Consider the following 22,921-nt stretch of genomic DNA (forward strand, 5'->3'; position numbering starts at 1 on the left):
GTTGCGGAGCACAGGCTCCGGACGCACAGGCTCAGCGGCCATGGCTCACGGGCCCAGCCGCTCCGCGGCATGTGGGATCTTCCCGGACCCAGGCACGAACCCGCGTCCCCTGCATCGGCAGGCGGACTTCCAACCACTGCGCCACCAGGGAAGCCCCTGAAAGTATTTTTAAGAACCTTGTATTAGGACTCATTACTTCTAAGAGCTTCCTCCCTGAACTGTCCCAAGGACTGCATTCATTCTTCAGATTACAAGTGTACATGTTCAGTGACATATAAATTAATGTGGTCAGCATTTACTTTTCCTCTGTTATAGCTTTTCCTCCACTTCAACCATGTAATCACAATACCCACCCTCCAGGGATGAAAGGGAAAATCAGAACAGGCTGTGTAATTTTCGAGGCTCAGTGAAAAATGAAAATGCAAGGCCCTTGTTCAAAATTGATTAAGAATTTCAAGATGGTGACAGCCAAGCAATAAACTAAATACAGGGCCCTTCTAAATGCAGGGCCTTTCCAACTACACAGGTTACACACTCATGAAGCTGGTCCCGGTCAAAGTATTGAACAACTATTATGGTATGGCCCAATTGATCAAATTGTAGTTCAGCCATAGCAGCCAAGTTGGGTTGTGGAGCTACTCTTTTAGTAGCTGGATGGTGAGGGGAGGTCCAGGGGACATGGCAAAGGGCCAAGGTAGTTGGCAGCAGAGAGGTACTTGGGGGATTCCAGCAGTGGTTATATAACAATATATATGGATGTATCAGGATTTCAGCCTTGGGGATGACCCTTCTGGTGTCCTCTGGCTGAAGAAGTCCCTGGCAAGTGAATCTGGTTCATTCTTTCTTAATAGCCCACTGCCCCTAAGTCATGAAGCAGTCTTGTAACCCAAGCTAGACTAACTGGAGATTTTCCCTATGGTTTTTGTATTTGGAGCTGCAGAGGCAGTACCTCCCCACCTCCAGCCTCCTCCACCATACTACATATTGCATTTTTATAAGAGAACCAAACTAGGGTTTTTCAGGGTTCTGATTACTTTCAGTTTAGTGGGACAGGTTTTCTAGATTTATGGTCCATTTTTCTCCAGGGTCTCCACACATATTATTTTTAATAGACTTTACTTTTAGAGCAGTTTTAGTTTCATAGCAAAATTGAGAAGAAAGTACAGAGAGTTCCCATATACCCCCCTTCCCCCCACAACATGCATGGTTTCCCCCATTATCAACATCATGAACAAGAGTGATAAATTTGTTATCATCAATGAACCTACTTGTCACCGAAGGCCATAGCTTATATTAGGGTTCACTCTTGGTATTTTATATTCCATGACAAATGTGTAATGGCATGTATCCACCATTATAGTGTAATACAGAACGGTTTCACTGCCCTAAAAATCCTCCATGTTCTATCTATTCATCTCTCCCTCTCCACACTTCCCTGGCAACCACCTATCCTTTCATTATCTCCATAGTTCAGCCTTTTCCAAAATGTAATATAGTTGCAATCATATAGGATATTGTCACTTCAGATGGGGTTCTTTCACTTAGTGATATGCGTTTAAGGTTCTTCTACATCTTTTCATGGCTTATAGCTCTTTTTTTTTTTTTTTTTTTTTTAGTGCTGAAGAATATTCCATTGTCCAGATGTGCCACACTGTATTTACCCATTTTCCTAATGAAGGACATCTTAGTTGCGTCCAAGTTTTGGCAATTATGAATAAAGCTGCAATGAACACCTGTGTGCAAGTTTTGCGTGGACATAAATTTCAACTCATTTGGGTAAATACTAAGGAGCACAATTGCTGCATCATATAGTAAGACTATGTTTAATTTTACAAGAAACTGCCAAACCATCTCTGGAAGTTGGCTGTACCATTTTGCATTCCCACCAGCAATGAATGAGAGTGCCTGTTACTCCACATCCCTTCTAGTACTTGGCGTTGTCAATGTTTTGGATTTTGTCCATTCTAATGGATGTGTAGTGATATCTCATTTTAATGTCCAGTTCCCTAACGATCTGTGATGTTGACCATCCATCTTTTCCTATGCTTATTTGCCATCTGCATATCCCTTCTTTTTTACTGAAAACTTTTTATTGGCTTCTGTTTTAATTAAATTTTTTTCACTGATATATATTTGACATTTTATATTAAATTAGTTTCAGGTGTACTTTATTGGCCTTTGGATAGAAACGGGAATTTATTTGCCAGGAAGGATGACCCCATCATATTCTGCTGGAACCAGCGCATCGCCTCCTATTTGCTGATTCTGTGTTTGGCCCCAATGCAACCTGTTCTTCACTTCTGTGATGCTGAAACCTGGCCTACCCAACACCACACAGAAGTCCAGACCATAGATACCAGTGCTTGGGTCACATTTGATCCCCAGATCGATGTGTTCCTGGATCCCAAAACCAAAGTTTCCAGTATCTGAGCAATTCTTTTTTTCTTAACTCATACTTCATGCCTTTAGACTTCTCTCCAGGATTTCTTCTGCCTTGGCCTCACAATGGATGGCAATCTTTTCATTTCTCTTGATGCCAAAGGACCTGATGGTGTATCTAGCTTTGGAGAACACAGAGGTCTGGCCGGTGAGCTGCTCCAGCCCTGAGGCTGCCCGGCTCAGTCAGTCTCCACTCTGCCCCACACAGTTGTTGAGGCAGAGCTTACAGATGCGAAGTTCCCGCATCGGCTCTCCTTTTCACTCTGATCCTGAGCCTTGGTGGAGAATGGGAAAAGTATCTGTGTATCTTCTTTGGTGATGTGTCTGTTCAGGACTTTTGCCTGTTCCTTAATCAAGTTTTTTTTTTTATTGTTGAATTCTAAAGGTTCTTTGTATATTTTGGAAAACAGCCTTTTATCAGAGATGTCTTTTGCAAACATTGTCTTCCTGTCTGTGGCTTGGTTTCTCATTCTCTTAACAGTGTCTTTTGCAGAGGTATTATTTATTTTTTCATTCAAGAAAGTCTATTCAACTGAGGGGACTACTCAGTAGACAAGAAGATCCCTGCCTTCATAATGCCTACACTTTAATGGAGAAAATGACAATAAACAAATAAATGAATAAACATATGACAGGCATTTAAGTAGACATGGTTGAGGAGAAAATTTAGACAGGTTAAGGAGTTAGAGAGTGACTAGAGAAAGATCACTCTGGCTGCTGTGTAGACCTAACGTGGCCCAAAGTAGAATCAACCATAGCGGGAACAAGAGCAGGGGTGGGGACACCAGGTGGTAGTCTATTGCAGTCATACAAGCAAGAGATATGTGGGTATGGATTAGGGTGGAAGTTGTGGAGGTGATGAAAAGTATCCAGATTCTGGACACTAGTTTTTTTTTTTTTTTTGGCTGCACCAAATGTCTTGTGGGATGTGGGATCTTAGTTCCCCGACCAGGGATTGAACCTGGGCCCTTGGCAGTGAGAGCTCCCAGTCCTAACCACTGGACTGCCAGGGAATCCCTGGACACTAGTTAAAAGTGGAGCTGAACCCTATCCATTAAACCATTGATGTCTCTGTTGAAAAAAAAAAAGTGGAACTGACATACTTGCTCATGGATTGGATGTAAGAGAAATAAATGATTCAGGGATGAAAGCTAGGTTTGGGTCTAAGCAGTCAAGTGAATGGTGGTAAAACTGGTGGGGGAGTGGGGAAGGAACAGGATAGGCAAGGACCAGACCTGGGCACGGGACACTCAAGTGACAACTCGGGTGGAGATGTTTGAGCAGGCCATTGTGATTCAACTTGAAAAGTTAGCATTGGAGCTATACATGTGACTCTTCCACTTATGAAAGCATGCTGGATATCTCTGCAGGCCTTCTAGATTCTCTCTCCATGCCTCTCCACCCTGCTCCCTGCCTCCATATAGACTAATCCATAGGGATTAAGTCAGTGGACTCCAATCTTCTGGTTTCCAGCAGATTCAGCCCGCTGGCAGCAGATCAGAAGAGAGGAGAGCAAGGTGGGATGGCTTATTCTCCAACTCCCTCCCTGCAGTTCTCCTCAGCTGCCTGAGCCTCTCTGTGAAAATTTACAGCTCCTGTCAGGCAGGCTTCCACACAGCTGTCTCTCCAGATGCAGTAACTGCTCTGTCTCTTCACCCCTTCTGGTCCTTGGGTGGAAACAGCTCCTCCCCTTACTAGCCTGAGAGTACTGCTGTCCTTACACTTTTACAGATAGTCCCTTTAGTGAGCCCTGCTTGAATTACTGTAATTTGACTGTGCCATATGTTTCTTGTTGGGTCCTTGACTGAATTTTAAAAACCTGAGATTGGATAAGATCACTTAGGGAGTGAGAAGAGATACAAGAGAAAAGAGATTTGCGGATGGACTCCTAGGACAGTCTTATTTAGAAGCTGGAAAGAGGAAGTGGGTTCCACAAAGCGCAAGTCAGAGGGATGGGAAGAAAAACAGGAACACGTGGTGGTGTCCGGGTGGTGGCTCAGTGAAGACAGGTGCAAGATAAAGCTCTCCTACAGTGCCCCAAGCCACCACTGCTCTGGGACTCCGGGAACCTCTCTCTGCCCTCCTTATCACTCCTGACTCCTTCTTGCCTCAGGTGAATTCTCTCTCATGGGTCTTGAAATTGCTTTGTAATTTGGCTTCCGACATTCCCGAGTCAACTGATATGTTTTACGTATCTCAATCCTAAGGTTTGAGTCCTCCTCGGAGGCTCTCAGCAGCTGTGCAAACGTACAGTTGCATTAAGTATGGGAGGGAGGGAAACAGAGTGAAACCGCCAAGGAACGCACACACAGGCACACCCAATTACACCTGCCTCAGGCACTATTCTGTGACTATGGTCAGGGCAGGAACTATTTCATATTCACTCTGATGTTGAGTACTGAACATAACACCCAGTACACAGTGGCAGCTCAGTACATTGTTTTGGATGAATTAATGCTTTTTTAAAACATGGCTTATCGTGATATACTATGCTTTTGGTGCATGAAGGCCCCTTTACAGACTTCACAACTAATTCCTTGAATTGCCATATTATAATATGTCCCTGATTATGCTTTTGTATACTATGTAATGCCTGGGTGTGAATGCACTTTTTTTTTTTTCCCCCAAACAGAATTGTATTGAGAAGATGACAACATGAACTCTGCAGAAACAAAGGCTGTGGATTTTGGTCACTTGGGCTCTAGGGCCCTCAGATAAATATATTACTACTGTACTTCTAAGAACAATTCTCTTTGTTTAAAGTGTGAGACTGCTATTCACTAATATCTTGGTGTCATTCCCAGAAATCATGCTTCATGTAATTGGCAAGTTTTTTGCAAAGGCTGTTCACTATTTGCAGCCTCTGTATTAGTGTTCTTGACTGATTTCCTCAACTCTGACTCAGTACAGGTGAAAAAAAAAAATCTCCCTCTTTTACAAAGTGGAGTTTGAATCCTGGCTCTGCCGACTTCACAAGCAGTAACCTTGTGAAAGATCTTAACTGCTTTGAGTCTTAGTTTCCTTATCTGTAAAATGGGATTAATCGTACAGTTGATCCTCATTACTTACAGATTCTGTGTTTGCGAATTCATCTACTTGTTAGAATTTATCTCTAACTCCAAAATCAATACTTGCAGCACTTGTGCAGTCATTCACAAACATGTGCAGTGCAACAAAAAATCTGAGTTGCTCAAGACGTGCGTTCCCAGCTGAGTTCATACTGTAAACCAGTAACCTTTTTATGGTTTATTTAGTGCCATGTTTTTGCATCTATGTGCTTTTTCTTGGTGGTTTTGCTATTTAAAATGACTCCCAACCATAGTGCTGAAGTGCTGTCCCAGTGTTCCTAAGCACAAGAAGGCTGTGATGTGCCTTACAGAAAAAATACAGATGTTAGATAGGCTTTGTTCAGGCATGAGTTATGGTGCGGTTGGCTGTTAGTTTAATGTTAATGAATCAACAATGTATATTAAATAAGGTGTCTTTAAACAGAAACACACATAAAACAAAGTTATGTGTTCACTGGTTCATTGGCGAAAATGTTGTGATCAGAGGCTTGCAGGAACCTAATCCTGTACTTCCCTTAGAAGAAATGGTTCAGTACATTGGCTAATTCAGTGTTTGCACAGAGTTTATAAAAGATAGTTAGAATTAGGATTAAGGTGCCCCTTAAAGACCTCATTTTAACTTAATTACCTCTTTAAAGAATGTATCTCCAGATACAGTTACATTCTGAGATCCTGGGGATTAGGACTTCAACATACAAATTTTGGGGGACCCAATTCAGCCCATGACACCACCTATCCATCCTCATTTCCCACACCTGATTCTCTAGCCAGCCAAACTGTCCACTTGTCATTCCCTGAGGTTTCCTTGCCAGGTTTCTGGACTTTGTTCCTAATACTGTGTCCTTACAGCATCCCCTATCTCTGCATATTTAAGTCAAATCTGCTTTTCAAAAATGAGAATATTGACAAGTGCTCATTAAGGGGGTAATTAAGTTAAAATGAGGTCTTTAAGACTCATTGGTCCTAATCCAATATGATTGATGTCCTTATAAGAAGAGAAAATTTGGACACAGACATGGGTGCACACAGAGGAAGGACCATGTGAAGACAGAGGTAGAAGGTAGTCATCTACAAACCAAGGAGAGAGGCTGACACCTTGATCTTAGATTTCTCTGCCTCCAAAACTATGAGAAATACATTTCTGTTGTTTACAGTTGACCCTTGAACAATACGGGTTTGAACTGCATGGATCCACCTACATGTGTATTTTTTTCAATAGTAAATACTGCAGTGTTACACCATCCCCGGTTGGTTGAATCCCAGGTGCAGAACCACATATACAGATGAACTGTGTATAGGGAGGACCAACTATGAATTATACTCGGATTTTCAAATGCACAGAGGGTGGGTGCCCCTAATCCCTGCATTGCTCAAGGGTCGACTGTATAAGCTACTCAGTTGACGATATTTTGTTATAACAGCCCAAATGGACTAGGACACCAGACAAAGGAGTTGGGGTTGGATTCTGTAGTTAGTGTGAGCAAGTGAATTTTTTAAAGAGTGATCCATGCTGTGCTTCAAGAAAGGAACTGGAACCATTTTCTGAAGAGAATGAGCTAAAAAGGGGAGAGGCAGGAGGCTGGGTAGGTTATCGCTGTCAGAGCGATTCTTACAGGTTTATACACCTAGAGTTGAGACTTTTATAAAACAGTGTATTGTAAGGCCCTGTTCTAAAAGGCTGTTCAGCATAGTAGTGGAACAAAAAGGTCAAAGAGTCTGGGACAAGGCCGGGCGAACACTCTCTAACAAAACAATGATATTGCATGGGTTTGGGAAACTTTTGCAATAGCATGTTTGAAATTTTCAGTGGGGCCATGAGGACTACAAAAGAATTTTGTAGCAATGACCCCTGAGCATAAGATGTACTATTCCCAAGTGTGCTGAGGATATCACTGTGGATATGAAATATTGAGATCTGGCTTGTGAAAATAACAGGTCTCTAGCAAACTTTCAACAGAGAGTCCTGAGCTGATGTATGTGCCTGGACAAGAGGTAGCAACCGAAAACTTACTTCATTTTGTATCTTTACTTCATTTTGTTTTTGGCCTTCTGGAGTTTGATCATCCTAGGGAAACTGTGGCAATGATTGCATGAGTCTGCAAAGCAGATAATAAAAGCCAGAACTAGTAGCTGTGTTTGTAGTAAGGAGGGTATAGTTTGGAGAGGTATCATAGGGTGGTATTGATAAGACATAGTAACTAATTGGCTCTGAGGGTACAGAGGAGAGAAGCTGAGATTGCCCAGAATAACTCAGAGTTTGAATTGAGTAGAATAATTTCACTTTTGGACATGTTGAGTTTGAGGTGCATTTCCAACTGGAGCATGTGAATGCAAAAGTCTAGCAGGCCAAGACTGGAATGCATAGACTTGAGAGCTATTTGCCTGTGGGTGACAGATAAAGCCAAAGGAATAGATACCAGGAATCTGCAGTGGAAGAAAAGACAGGTAGAGGCTGTGAACAGTTGTTCCCAGGCTGCAATGGAAAGAACTAGAGACACAGGAGTGATCAGAGATATAAGAGGAAAACCAGGACACAAAAGCCACCAGCAGAGGAACAAGTGATACAGTTAAGTTTGGAAAGAGACAGATAGATGAAAATACATAGGGGGGCTTCTTCCCTGGTGGCACAGTGGTTGAGAGTCCGCCTGCTGATGCAGGTGACACGGGTTCGTGCCCCAGTGCGGGAAGATCCCACGTGCCGCAGAGCGGCTGGGCCCGTGAGCCATGGCCGCTGAGCCTGCGCGTCTGGAGCCTGTGCTCCGCAACGGGAGAGGCCACAACAGTGAGAGGCCCACATACCGCAAAAAAACAAAACAAAACAAAAAAACCCCATAGGAATTGGGTTAAAGTGGAGGACACTCAAGAGAGATGAATTTCATTTCAGAGAAGTGAAAAGGCTAGCTCGTCTTAGGGAGTGGGAAAGGAATTAAGGAGAATAGAGAACGTTTGGAATATGCACCATGAGGAGTACACTAGGAAGTAAATAAAGCTGAGCAAAAGGATTGCTGATCCCAGTGAGAATTCAGTTGATATTCTATAGGGTAAAAGTATAAAGGAAAATTGTATGGTTTCCTGATGTTTCCCTTAATGCTTTGCAGCTGTTTTAATCAGCACTTTTTCAGTTGCAAGTGACAGAAATCTCAATTCAAAATAGATTAAAGAAAAAAAGGAAATTTATTGCCTTACATAACAGGAATAGCTAAAGAGCATAATGATTTATGACATGGCTAAATCCAGAGCCTCAAAAAATGTCATCAAAACTATGTTTTTCTCCATTGTTTAGCTCTGCTTTCCTAAGTAGCCACTGCCAGCTCCAGAATAGAGTCTATCTGCTTTAGCAAGCCCCCGCAAAAAGAGCATTTCTCTCCCAATTTTCCAGCCAAACATAGACTACAGTTGGCCCAACTTGGGTAATGTGACCACCACTGGACTAATCACTGGGGCCTAAGGGATGGGATAGTTTGACTGCCTGGGTCTGAGTCATACACTCACCCCTGAAGTCATGAATTACATGAACCCAAATTGAGGAAGGGGTGGTTTTCAAAGGAATGCTGTCAGGTGAAACAACCAGGTCCACTACAGACCAGGAATATGAGAGGAGAAAACAGATGAGAGGATCAGTATCTGTCAGGATAGGTTAGGTTATGTACAATAACAACCCCCTAATCTCAAATTGCTTAAAACAACAAAGATTTATTTCTTCTGTTGCTACATGTCCATTGTCAGTCGACTGGGGCCACTCTCCTCACTCAGAGTGTGCTATAGATCATGGAGGCGAAGGGAAAGAGAATGTGGTAAAGGAAGCGTTCTCTCTTAAAGCTTCTGCCTGGAAATGAGACTTTTCACGATTACATTTCATTGGCCAGAGCAGAGGTGTTGGAGAAGTAAGAACCTACCAGTTACCTAGAGGGAAGAGAACTGGAAGTTTTGTAGATGGTCCTAATGATGACCCCAGGGACTAACCAAGTTTGGAATATTGGCAGAGAGAAGGTGGCAGAGAAACCAAGACATGAGAGGATCTAAAATGTTTGGAATGCCCTGGAGTGGTGAGGGAAGGAAATAATGCAAGAAAAAAGCAGAGAGCCTGTGGGATGAGCTACTGGAGAACGAAGTGAGAAGGAAAACCCAGTTGGATAGCAGTGAGAGAGTGGTAGAAAGCATGGGGGCTATTATATCTCATTGCATAGCTGGTCACAGAAAAGTTCATTGCAGCTTGGTGGGGTAGACTGAATTGAAGCTGGACCAGTCTACTTGGGTAAACAGGTGCCGAGGATAAAGACCCAGCTGTTGGTACTGGAAGAATGTCCAGCCAAGCAGGCAGAACACAGTAGTCAGGAAATATGTGAACCTATCAAAGTCAGGGTCCAAGTGAAGGCTCAGCCTCAGGATGGATGTGGCCGCTGGATTCTAGACACAGGTAATGTTCAGAGTTGAGATGACACAGAGAGGCAGGTTTCAAGTGCCAGGAAAGTTTGCCACAGATAAAGCCCCAGCCTTGAACTGGGGGGAGGAGAGAGGTCAGGACCCCTGGAGGCCTATGGGGAGAAGAGACTGTCACAGGCCTTAAACAAAAGGGAGCAAGATGAAAACCAATTTTATTCCTTGGTAACTTATTGACATCAAGTCGAAGCCCAGTTTCTAGAAATGAAAAATAAAGTCAGAGTTCAACTGCAAGAGGTCTATTTGCTTTTGAGCTTTCCAAATGGCGATGCAGAGCTTCCCAAAGCCTTTGACCATGGAAGGTCAGGGCAGAATCAATGAGTGAGCGTTACTGGACCCAGCTGGCAAGGAGAGGAGGCATGTGAAGATTAAGGAATTATGTTGATCCTAGTAAGAATTGTGAGGTCAGAATGTTGGAAAGTTTGTATGCAGCTGTTGAGGTTGATGGCAATAGATAGGGTAGAGAGAAGGATTGAAATCCTGAAATGATCAAGGAAAGTGGAGAGTATCCTGAATTTCCATAGATAATTAGAGAAGGTAGGGGAAGGGTCATGTAAGTGAATGGCTTGGGCTTCCTTCCAAAACACATATGGTATTGAGAGCAGTGGTGGAGAAAAAGTAGGGAAGTAGCAATTAAGTAAAATATACCAATGCCTCCTTACCCTGTGACCACTGGGGAAACACAATGGGAAGTGGCCTACATTAGAGAAGACAGTGGTATTGGTGGAAAACCAAACTTTAATTGTAGTTAGTCATGAATTATATTTAAGAGAAACTGTGTTCAAGATGTAGGGGAGCTTCTTGATCTTAGAATGGGGAGTTCCTAATGCCCAAAAGAAGATCCTAGTTAAAGACCAGGCATGGGAGATATGAGAATGGATGGAGCCAAGGTATGAAAGGAGGGAACTGGCAGAGAGAACATGTGGCTGTGTAGTTACAGAAATAGATCATTACAGAATTGTATTTGCCCTAATATCTTCTTCTGCTCTCTTCATGGACATAGCTATTGCCTTTATACTTTAGTTTTAAAAGCAAAAAATATTAATGGTGTTTTCCCATTAGTGAGTTATCCAGGCAAAATTATAAAGTAGATTCAAGTATGTGACTGGATTAGGACGGAATAATGGTCCCCCCAAAAATGTCCACGTTCTAATCCCTGGACCATGTGCATGCAAAAGAGACTTTGCAGATGTGATTAAGGTCAGGACCTCGATACTGGGAGATTATCCTGGGTTATCTGGGTGAGCACAACATAATCACAAGAGTCCTTATAGGAAGAAATATGGGAACATATGTATAACTGACTCTGTTGTAAAGCAGAAACTAACACACCATTGTAAAGCAATTATACTCCAATAAAGATGTTAAAAAAAAAGATAAGGATAATACCAAACACTAAAAAAAAAAAAAAAGAAATATCAGAGAAGCAACTTGAAATGTGCAAAAAAACCACCCCTATTTTCACTGTAATAAATAAGAGCCACAAAAAGAAAAAAAAAATGAGTCCTTATAAAACAGAGGTAGGAGGGTCAAACTCAGAGAAGGGGATGTGTTGACAGAAGCAAAAGACAGACTGATGTGGGACCACGAGCCAAGGGTTGCAGGAAACCTCTAAAGCTGAGAAGGACAAGGCACGTGTTCTCCCCTTGAGCCTCCAGAAGAAACACAGCCCCGTGAATACCTTGATTAATTCTCCCTAAGATTGAGTTTTGGACCTCCGACCTTTAGACGTGTAGGAGAATAAGTTTGTGTTGTTTTACACCATTAATTTTGTGATACCTTGTTACAGCAGTAATAGAAAACTAATCTAAAGACATGATTAAGGGAAATCCAGGCTCTGACATTCCAATGTCAGGAAAAGGCAAGAAAACAAGGGCTGGAGTTAGGTGGCAAAAAAATGAGGGATTATCACTTGCTATTCCTCATCTTTAAAATTTAATAGAAGTAATAGGCAAATTCTCTCAGAAAGAAATGCCATGATCCTATGCTTATACACAGATTCCAGGGTGATTTGAAGTTATTTTTGTCAGTCTACAAAGAATATTGGAAATTCTTCGAAAGATTCAAAGAAAGAGTTATAAATGACAAAAGAGAGGATAAAATAATTACTGCATTTTAGAAATACTATTCCATGGGTTTATTTTTTACAAAATATTCTGTACAGTTTATGAGAAAATGAATTCTTAGAGCAAGAAAACAACTTGTGACAATAAATTCTCATAAACTTCAAGAAAGAGTATTTTTTAAAGTTTACTGAAAATTCCACAGTTTAATAAATTATTATGGTGTAGTGTCATCTTCTAGGTCTTCTGAATCAGTTTATTTTCATTAGAATATAGCTAATAGTAAGAGTTAACTTCCTTCATTTAAATACATCCTCCTCACCTCTCTCCCTTGGCATCTCCCCTCCCGCCCCAGATCTCTTTGTGGATGGTATTAGGAGTATGCTGTGATTTAATTTAGATATCTGAAAGTGTGTGTGAGGCATTGTCTTCAGCGGGCTAATTGGATTTTTCTTACTTAATGGATTTTTTTTCCTTGAGTAACAAATATGCATCATTGCAAACTCCATACACTGTGAACTATTTGAAGAGAAGTTTCATTTGGCATTTGTTCTGTTAGCCTTTCAGAGCTGGGGACCACACAACAAACAAGGCAGGTCAAGAGTTAAAAAGTTGCAGCCAAGGGTGTGAGACTAGTTTGGAAGGCATGAGCAAGTGTAGTGTTCAGGAAGACTAGTGAAGTTGGCACCCTGGGAGTTCAGCTGTGCCTGGCTAGCAAGGGGCTCAGGCAGAATCAAGGGAAGCCGGAGTGGGGAGAGCCAGGCCAGGCAAGACCCCAAGCAGTGTGCCTCAGTGTGCCAGTCAGAATTTGAATTTAGCCAGGAGATAGAGTCCAGCCAGAGCCTCGGAAGATCAACTCAGCTGCCAGCAGCCGGAGCACAGTCAGGGCAGGGTGGCTGAGTCCTGGGCAGCAGCTACCCCTTCCTGCTTTGGTTTTGAGCAGTTTTCCTGATATAAATGAAAAAATGATGAGCAGGGCCATCCAAGTACATATTGGAGAATTCAGCAGAGGGCTAGATTTTCTGAAAAACAAAACGACAACAAAATACCCCAGTTCCTGGTAGCTATACACTTTTTTTAAAAAATAAATCTTTTTATTTATTTATTTATTTATTTGTTTATTTTTGGCCACACCATGCAGCATACGGGATCTTAGATCCCCAACCAGGGATCGAACCCATGCCCCCTGCATTGGAAGTGCAGCTTCTTAACCACTGGACTGCCAGGGAAGTCCTTATCCACCTTTCTATGCATGATAATAAGTACAAAAATTATAAAGAAAATGATTGATGTATTAATATGAATGTCAACGGAAAAAAATTTTAAACTTGTATACATCAATCAGTATTCACAAATATGCAATGACACAGACATCCAAGTTATCTCTAACAGGAGATAAAACTATCATTTGATCTATATGAATATTTATAACAGCAGAACATTAGAAATAATTGAAATGTCGATCAATAGGCAGTTGCTTAAATAAATAACAAACTATCCCTACGGTGAAATTTTTTTTTAATTAAGTAATTAATTTATTTTTGGCTGTGTTGGGTCTTCATTGCTGCACGCGGGCTCTCTCTAGTTGCGGCGAGTGGGGGCTACTCCTGCGGTATGCGGGCTTCTCACTGCGGCGGCTTCCCTTGTTGCAGAGCACGGGCTCCAGGCGCACGTGGGCTCAGTTGTTGTGGTGCACGGGCTTAGTTGCTCCAGGGCATGCAGGATCTTCCCAGATCAGGGCTCGAACTTGTGTCCCCTGCATTGGCAGGCGGATTCTTAACCACTGCACCACCAGGGAAGTCAAAAACAATCATTTTTTAAAATTATGTAAATCTATATATAATATTGTGGAAACCTGTCCAAATATATAAGGTGAAAAAAGCATGTTTCAGAACAGAATGTGAACTTACATAGTATGTTGTTACTTTATTAAATATTATATATGTCAAATTATATAAATAAAATTATGTGTAACTATATATAATTATATATTAAAATATTGTAATTATTTATAAATTATATCTATATCTTTATAGAGATAAAGAGATAGTATAAGCAAAGGAAAAAACCCTGAAATAATACATACCAAAATGTTACCCTGGAAATTAAAACCCCAATTTAGGATTGTAAAACTACTTTCCTAGTGTAAAATTTTAAATGTGTTGTTAAAGCCAATAATGTTTAAAACAAATTTATGACACAAAACAAAACATTTAAAAACGTACACATAACTCTGCTAGTAACGTACAACTATTTTTGTTTCTCTGTTTTCCCTTTCAATACTTATCTGCACTATATATTTGTTTTCCTGGTTTTCTTTGCCTTATTCTTATTGTAGCTTCAAGGTCAGCAGTTTACAATAAACACAGCTCAATAAATATTAGTTAATAGTTGTGATTATGATCATAGTGATAGCTATGTGAAGTAGAGCAAGTTTAGGTAAAGTTTTTAAAATAAGGCTTCAAACTAGCAATTACAATTAAAACTGTTACTGTCAAGTGTTACTCAAGAACCTTCCAGAAGGGATATCGTGTTGAATCCTTCAGAATCTCCTTGTTCACATGTCCCAGGGGATAGACACCAAAAACGTTCTGGGAGCACTGCTGTCTCTGTTTCTTACTATAGCCCAGCTGGCACAGTGGGAATGACATGGATCCTTCTAACAGCTGACAGAACAACATGAAATAATCAAAGGTTCGGCTTGTAAGTTATTCTGCTTGCTTTTGTTGCCCAGAGTCTAGAGTCCCCCCAAAATACTCCTGGATTTGGTGCAGCACTGATGCTACAAACAGTAAAATCAGCAGCTTTTTAATCCCTGTGTAAGTTTATCAAAGTCTGACAGTTGGTAACCAAGGTGAGTAATCTCACTACTCTCAAGAGGAGTGTAATGTGATTCTATAGAAGCTATATGAGGTAACAGGAGGGGTGGGAAAGAAAGGCTGGACTAAAAAATCATAGGATTTTTTATAGCATTGATTATGCATAATAGGCTAATTATGACCAAATTTTATGTTCAAATTCTTCAACGATTGGGTGTTTCCATCTGGATTATGGGCACTTTTTGATTTTTTTTTTATCAGAAATCAACAAACATAATGGTAAGTTTAAATATAGGCTTTCCTCATTTGCAGCAACATGGATGGACCTAGAAATTATCATACTAAGTGAAGTAAGCCAGTCAGAGAAAGACAAATATCATATGATATCGTTTATATGTGGAATCTAAAAAAAAAAAAACATACAAATAGACCCATAGACATAGAAAACAAACTTATGGTTACCAAAGGGGAAAGGGCGGGGGAGGGGGAATAATTAGGAGGTTGGGATTAATATATACACGCTACTATATATAAAACAGATAACCAACAAGGAACTACTGTATAGCACAGGGAACTATACCTGGTATTTTGTAATAACTTATATAGAAAAAGAATCTGAAAAAGAATGGATAGATGTATATATGAATCACTTTGCTGTACACCTGAAACTAACACAACATTGTAAATCAACTATACTTCAATTTAAAAAAAGATTATAAATATATGGTGCATTTATAACTGTTGCATTCTCAAGTATACCCTAACAGGGAAGGATATCCATTTTGACCAGATATCTGTTAAAAACTAAACATTTTGCTTATTATTTTACATAACTAATGATTAAAATAATTTTCTACAAAATAAAGCCTTTTGTGTAGTCAGTTTAGAGCTGGAAGATGGCATTTATTAGAATCATCTGCAAATGCTGATGATTTTATAATTAATAATTCCTGTTTCTCATATTAAAAAGAAAAACTTTGATATCCTTCTCCTACCACCCAAAAAAAGAACAAAAGAAATACCCTCTCCCCACCTACTAACAAAATAAAGCAAACCTTATAGACTGTTCCCTGGCTGGAGATACAGAGCACCCTGCAATTAAAATGTGAGTACCACCTATTAGGTGTGCCAAATGCCTTCTCTTTTGTTTGCAACTGTCTTATTTATATGCCAGAGTGAAGATAAAAGACTTCAAATGAAAAAATTGCACAACCACCACCCACCACTTCTCAAGCTTTGGAGGTGTAAGCCTAAATGAACTTTGGGGATCCATTCTCCAAGTAGCAACTGCAATGTGTTTGCAGCCATTTTCACCAAAAGTGGGAACAGTTATAGTCCCTGAGTAGAACCCAGGCTCACTTCTCCCTGTATTCCCGGTGCCTGGCTTAGAGTAGGTATCCAATAAATTAGCTGATCAAAGGTTCACCTTTCTTTTGTCATCCACAGTCTGGAGTCCCCTGAATGTATTCCTGGGTCTGGTATACCATGAATCAGTAGATTCAATCAGTAAAATCAGGAGCTCTACCTAAACAGCTAGTGAATGAATGAAACACCTTTTATAAAAACTCCATCTTGACAGAAGTTTGATAAAGTTCTGTGTTGGTGAGGTTTGGATGAAAAAGTGTACTTCCGAACATGTTAGTGAGGGAATGTAAATTGTACAACCTCTGTAATTTGGCAATGACCATTGAAATAAATGCATATATCCTGTGACTCAACAAGTCCACTTCTGAGAATTCATCCTGCATAAAAGCTCTCTCACATATGCACACAGAAGAGGATAGTCATTGCAGTATTCTTCACACTAGCAAAAGATTAGAAATAATGTAAATGTCCATATATAGAGAACTGGTGAAATAAATTATGGTGTACACATGTAATGGAATTCTGTCTGATGTTTAAATTTAAAAGATAGAATTATACAAAATAACACGGAATGATCTTCAAGATACTATGGTTTAGTGAAAGAAGTCAGGTGCAAGACAATATGTTCAATATGCTACTGCTTACCTAAATAAACAAAATATAGTGGGGGAAGGGATACAAATATATGCTTTTATTTGAAAAGATTATCTCTAGAAGCTTACAAAAGGAACTGGTGGGCTTCCCTGGTGGCGCAGTGGTTAAGAATCCGCCTGCCAACGCAGGTGACATAGGTTCGAGCCCTGGTCCAGGAAGATCCCACATGCCGCGGAGCAACTAAGCCCGTGCACCACAACTACTGAGCCTGTGCTCTAGAGCCCGCAAGACACAACTACTGAGCCCTCATGCCATAACTACTGAAGCCTGTGCTCCTAGAGCCTGTGCTCCTCAACGAGAAGCCACCGCAATGAGAAGCCCGCGCAGCACAAGGAAGAACAGCCCCCGCTCGCCGCAACTAGAGAAAACCCGTGTGCAGCAACGAAGATCCAACGCAGCCAAAATTAATAAAATAAAAAAACTGGTGAAAGTGGTTCAGTCTGGCGGGAAGAATTGAAGAATTTCAAGGACTGGAGGAAGAGAGACTTGCTTTTCACTCTTTTGTACAGTAACGCCTACATACGAATGAGTTCCGTTCTGAGAGCACGTTCATAAGTCCAATTTGTTCGTTAAGTCCAACAAAATTAACCTAGGTACCCAACTAACACAGTCAGCTATATAGCACTGTACTGTAATAGGTTTATAATACTTTTCACACAAATAATATGTAAAAAACAAACACAAAAAATAAAGAAAGCTTTTTTTTTTTTTTTTTTTGCGGTACGCGGGCCTCTCACTGCTGTGGCCTCTCCCGTTGCGGAGCACAGGCTCCGGACGCACAGGCTCAGTGGCCATGGCTCACGGGCCCAGCCGCTCCGCGGCATGTGGGATCTTCCCGGACCGGGGCACGAACCCGCGTCCCCTGCATCGGCAGGCGGACTCAACCACTGCGCCACCAGGGAAGCCCAAAGAAAGCATTTTTAATCTTACAGTACAGTACCTTGAAAAGTACAGTAGTACAGCACAGCAGCTGGCATACAGGGGCTGGCATCGAGTGAGCAGGCAAGAAGAGTTACTGACTGGAGGGGGGGAGGGGATGTGGGCGATGGTAGAGCTGAAGGATCGTCAGCAATAGGAGACGGAGGGCAAGCTGTACTTTCAGTCACGCCTGACGTTGATGGCACAGGTTCTGGTTCCTTGCTGGATTCAATTCTATCCCTCTTGAAAAAACGATCCAGTGATGTCTGGGTAGTAGCTCTTTTTTTCTCGTCATAGATGACACGGTAGCACGGGATTGCATTCTGAACGACTGTTGCAACCTTCATGTACCATTCTACGTTCGGGTCCCTTGCCTCAAAAACTAACAGTGCCTCCTCAAATAAAGAAAATCCCCTTGCCATTTCCTGCATCATGAATCCTTCAGTTCTTCAGTTATTTCTTTTTCCTATTGTCTCTCTTTGTCCTTTCTCTGGGTGTCCAATTCCTGGCACTTCTTAGCAGTACCAGCTACTTCACTGCTGCTTTCACCCTTGCTTCTGGACACCCTGGGCTTACTATACAGTACTATACAGTACTGTATAGTAAAGTACACAAAAGCACAACCACTTGTAGAAGATGCACGCACATGACAGTGTATGCCAGACACGTGAACTATTGGACATGATTGGACATGCGAATGCATGTTTGAATCTTTTAAAGTTCGCAAGTTGAGGGTTCACATGTAGGGGACTTACTGTATTGTTTCAGTTTCTAGCCAAGTGTATAGACTATCCACTAAATTTTTAAAAATAAAAATGTTAAAAAGTAAACATCTTAAAATTAGTTTCCAAGGAGAATGCTTTTTAAAACCCACTAGCATAATGTGAATTACCATTTATATCAGAAAAATGGGGGGGGAATATATTTACATAATTACTTGTAGAAGCATAGAACATCTCTGAAGAGGAAAATTGGCAGCTAGGGCACAGGTAGGAGAGAGACATTTCTTTTTGTACATTTTGATTAAAATATATATATATATGTAATAAAACTTTACTGAAAGTGTAGAGCAAGTAGAAAGAAAAACGTATCTTAGGAAGTAGGAACAGCATGCTTGGTAGTTTCAAATCCTGACTCTTTCAATAGCTGGGTGATATTGGGCAACTTGCGGACACTCTGGGCCTCTTATGCAAAACCCTCATGAGGATGTTGTGTGGATTACATGGAAAATATTATATATAAAGCACGTTTCCTATGATAGCATGTATTAGGAGGTCAGTAATTTATAGTCATTATTATCATATGGCAGATGAAATTCTTCTGATTCCAAAATGGTTTCAATTGTTCTAATGAAGCAATACAGGAGCATGAACTTTGGACTCCATTCACCGTTGCTCCTTGGGCTGTGTAACAGTCCCATAACATGGTGTTGGCACTGTCCTAGATCAGTGGGATGCCCATGAGTTGCCCCAAAGCAACCCAAGGCAGCATAGTACCCCTTTATGGCACCTGTCGATTAAATGCTGACATCGTTTACTCATTGTGATATCTCACAAGAGCTATATCAAATGAACAAAGAGATTTAAAAGTGATAATGAAATAGTAAAGACATAAAATCCAGAGAGCATCTAGCACTTCATCTGCTTTACTTCTTTGTCTTCTCAGGATCACATTGTTAATACTATAACAAACCAATTGTTGTGTTATAAAGGTACCAGCTATGATCAAATATAATTTCATTTGCTTCTTTGTATATCTAGGTCATATTATTTGAAATGGTTAGCAGATCTCTTACTATTCTAATGGCAAACAGATGAATCTGACTGATCATATGTCTATTGGTAAAAAATTCTAGACTCCAGATATTCATTCTTTATCTCAGTAGTGTTTGCATGAGTGTTTTATTTTTGGAATTTCTATAAAAAGAGGAGGGTACTTACGGTGACTCTTTAAATATACACATATCCACACAAAAATGTTTACATTAAAAGTTCTTTTTCATAATTGCTAATGTCATGTATTTTGCAGCATGAAAAAATTCTAAATGTACATAAATTTTTGTGTTATTCTTAACAGATGATAATCCCTTGAATGTGTTTCCTAACTTGCATTAATAACAGTTGCAATTCTCTTTTTCAACTCTAAACTTGTTAAAGGCTAAGACAGAGGAGAAGAGCAGTAACATTTTGTAATGACTGCTCTGATCTGAATTCTGACAGCTGGTAAAAAGAAGGAGCGAGGATGCAGCATCAGACGCTTTCTGGTGCAGTGTTACAATAGTAGAAGATCAGCGACCCAATGAGGCAAAACCGAGGGTTGCACCGAGTACACAGGAAATTCTTGATGCTCAGAGATTACAAAGGATTTCTGAAAGGGCACTTATTTCTATAGATCTGGATTCAGAGTCAACCACTGAGCGTCAGCTGTGGGTAGATGTTTACATACATGTTACTTCAATATCTTTCATTTTTAGGTTGACATACAGAATATGCTGGCTCAGGTGGGAAAATTGCAAGCATTGATTGTTTTGGTATATTATGCCCTTGAGAACTGACATACAGACAATAACCTTGAGTTGTTGTTTGATCTGACTAGCTATCAGTAACAATAATGTAGGCTGAGTCAAGACTTTAGAGAAAATATAGGCTATAGAGGTGAAATATTAATGCAAAAAAAGCTCTCAGATATTTTATACTTTGTAAAAGAGATTCTGCTGGGTCAGTATTTTTCTTTTAAGGTATATTCCACCAGTTTTCTAATTATGGAAGAATGGAAGAAAACAAGCTGTCATGGCATAAGTCTTGCCTAAAGGAAACAATGTCATTATTACTGAGGATGCACAGTTCCCTTAGGTTGCTGAATAGGTTTCCTTTCTCAAAAGTCCCTTCCTCTAGCAATTTAGTGCATTAGGGCCAGTAATTTTATTGCCCTATTACATTTTTTGCTGATTAAAATTTATGAAAGGCTTACGTGTGCCCTTTTATGTGCACTAACGCGATTAATCCTGACATCAAATGTACTCTGAAGTTCATTTCATTTGAAGTGTATTTCAAGTGGTTTATGAAGCAATGTGTCCACTGATACATCAAGAGAAAAAGCTGACCTGAAATTACGAATGATCTGTTTTCTTTTTTTTTAAGTGAGGTATAGTTTATTTACAGTATTATCGATATATTAGTTTCAGGTGTTCAAAATAGTGATTCAAAAATTTTTTATAGACTGTAGTCCATTTAAAGTTACTATAAAATGTTGGCTACATTCATTGTGCTGACCTGTTTTCTAATATCTTTCCAAATTATCAAATGAAGCAAAACACTTTAAGTAAAAACATCTAACCATGACTTTTCAGTATTTTCTCAAGCTGTCTCTTTGTGCTGTCAGACTGAAGAGTCCCCAGCACTCCAGTGTGTTCTCCATGGGAGGGGACAGTCACAGAATCTCAGGCCTTTTTGGAGGCTAGGGGTGTGGTCCTTATTAACTTTGCAGAACTGTTTTGTTTTCTGATGCACTCTGAACTAGTGGGACAAATATTTCACTCTTTTTCAACCCAGATGGTATCTTATTTCCATGGGAGATGTTAGAGATAGTACTGATGAGAGATATCAATATATATAATCTATTTAAATTGCTATGTATGAATTACTATGTGTTTAAATGGTAAATTGATAAAACTGGATTATTGTGTATTATAAACAAAAATAGTATTTCTTCAATATTTAACTATTACCAAAGTAATAGTTTTTATATTTTATTCATTTTGCAACTCATCAGCTTTATTAGTCTAGCACAACATAAAAACATAGAGTGAAAATAGAATTATTTGGGGGATTTGCTATGTATCCACAGTGAGAGCTGTAATCATGGAGCCCACAGTTAACATAGAGTACTTGGTGCACTGTGGTAGATGTGTTACATGCACTGTCTCTGGGGTCAGTAAACTCTTTCTATAAGGGATCCAATAGTAAATACATCCTCCAGCTTAGTGTGCCACATGGCCTCTGTAGTAAAACTCAACTCTGCCCTTACAGAGCAAAAGCAGCCATAAATGTGTTCCAGTAAACAACTGTTTCAGTAAAACTTAGTTTATTATCACAGAAATGTGAATTTCATATATAACAAAATGTTTTTCTTAAAAATATTTTTAGGGCTTCCCTGGTGGCGCAGTGGTTGAGAGTCCGCCTGCCGATGCAGGGGACACGGGTTCGTGCCTCTGTCCGGGAGGATCCCACGTGCCGCGGAGCGGCTGGGCCCGTGAGCCATGGCCGCTGAGCCTGCGTATCCGGAGCCTGTGCTCCGCAATGGGAGAGGCCACGGCAGTGAGGGGCCCGCGTACTGCAAAAAATATATATATATATATTTATTTAAAAATTTTTTTAAATTTTTATTTTATTTTTATTATTTTTTAAATTTTTAACGCAATAATCATTCTTAGCTCACTGGCCATACAAAAACAAAACAGGGAACTATCTATAGTCAATATCTTGTAATAACTTACAATGGAAGAGAATGTAAAAAAAGAATATATATATATATTTAAGTTACATGTGTAACTTAATCACTTTGCTGTACACCTGAAACTAACACATTGTAAATCAACTATATTTCAATAAAATTTTTTTGTAAAAAATTAAAATTAACAACAACAAACCACACACACACAAAAGCAGGCTGGATTTGGCTCTGGGGCCATAGTTTGCTGACTTCTACATTATCTCATTGGGTAAACGGAGTTTCTAAATGATCAGGGATACTGAGATTATACTGCTAAGTGAACAGGAAAGGGTTTTCTCACTAGCCTTGTTCCCCACCCTTGTATCACTTTCTGCCGCGCTGCTGGCAGTGAGACTGATGGGGTTTTATTCAATTGTTCTTAAGGTTAAGAACTACCTATATGTCTAGACTCTAGACAAACCAATTTAAGAATGGCTATCCAGGCGCATCCCGTGAGCAGCAAGACCCAAAGCAGCCATAAATAAATAAATTTATTTTTTAGAAAAACCAATGGCTCTCAACCCACAAGGGTATACAACCGATCTAGGAGTTTTAGTTGGAGGGACATGATCATGATTTGGACTTTTTTTTTTTTTTTTTTGTGGTACGCGGGCCTCTCACTGTTGTGGCCTCTCCCGTTGCGGAGCACAGGCTCCGGACGCGC

The 22,921-nt window shown here is 40.3% G+C and overlaps 1 pseudogene; it reads right to left on the reverse strand.

Annotated features, from left to right (window-relative positions):
* Nucleotides 1-2,196: 2,196 nt before the first annotated feature.
* On the reverse strand, nucleotides 2,197-2,708 carry LOC102990435 (60S ribosomal protein L11-like; annotated as a pseudogene).
* Between the last annotated feature and the right edge of the window lie 20,213 nt (nucleotides 2,709-22,921).

Source organism: Physeter macrocephalus, chromosome 1, assembly GCF_002837175.3.
Source record: "Physeter macrocephalus isolate SW-GA chromosome 1, ASM283717v5, whole genome shotgun sequence".
NCBI classification, from domain to species: Eukaryota; Metazoa; Chordata; class Mammalia; order Artiodactyla; family Physeteridae; genus Physeter; species Physeter macrocephalus.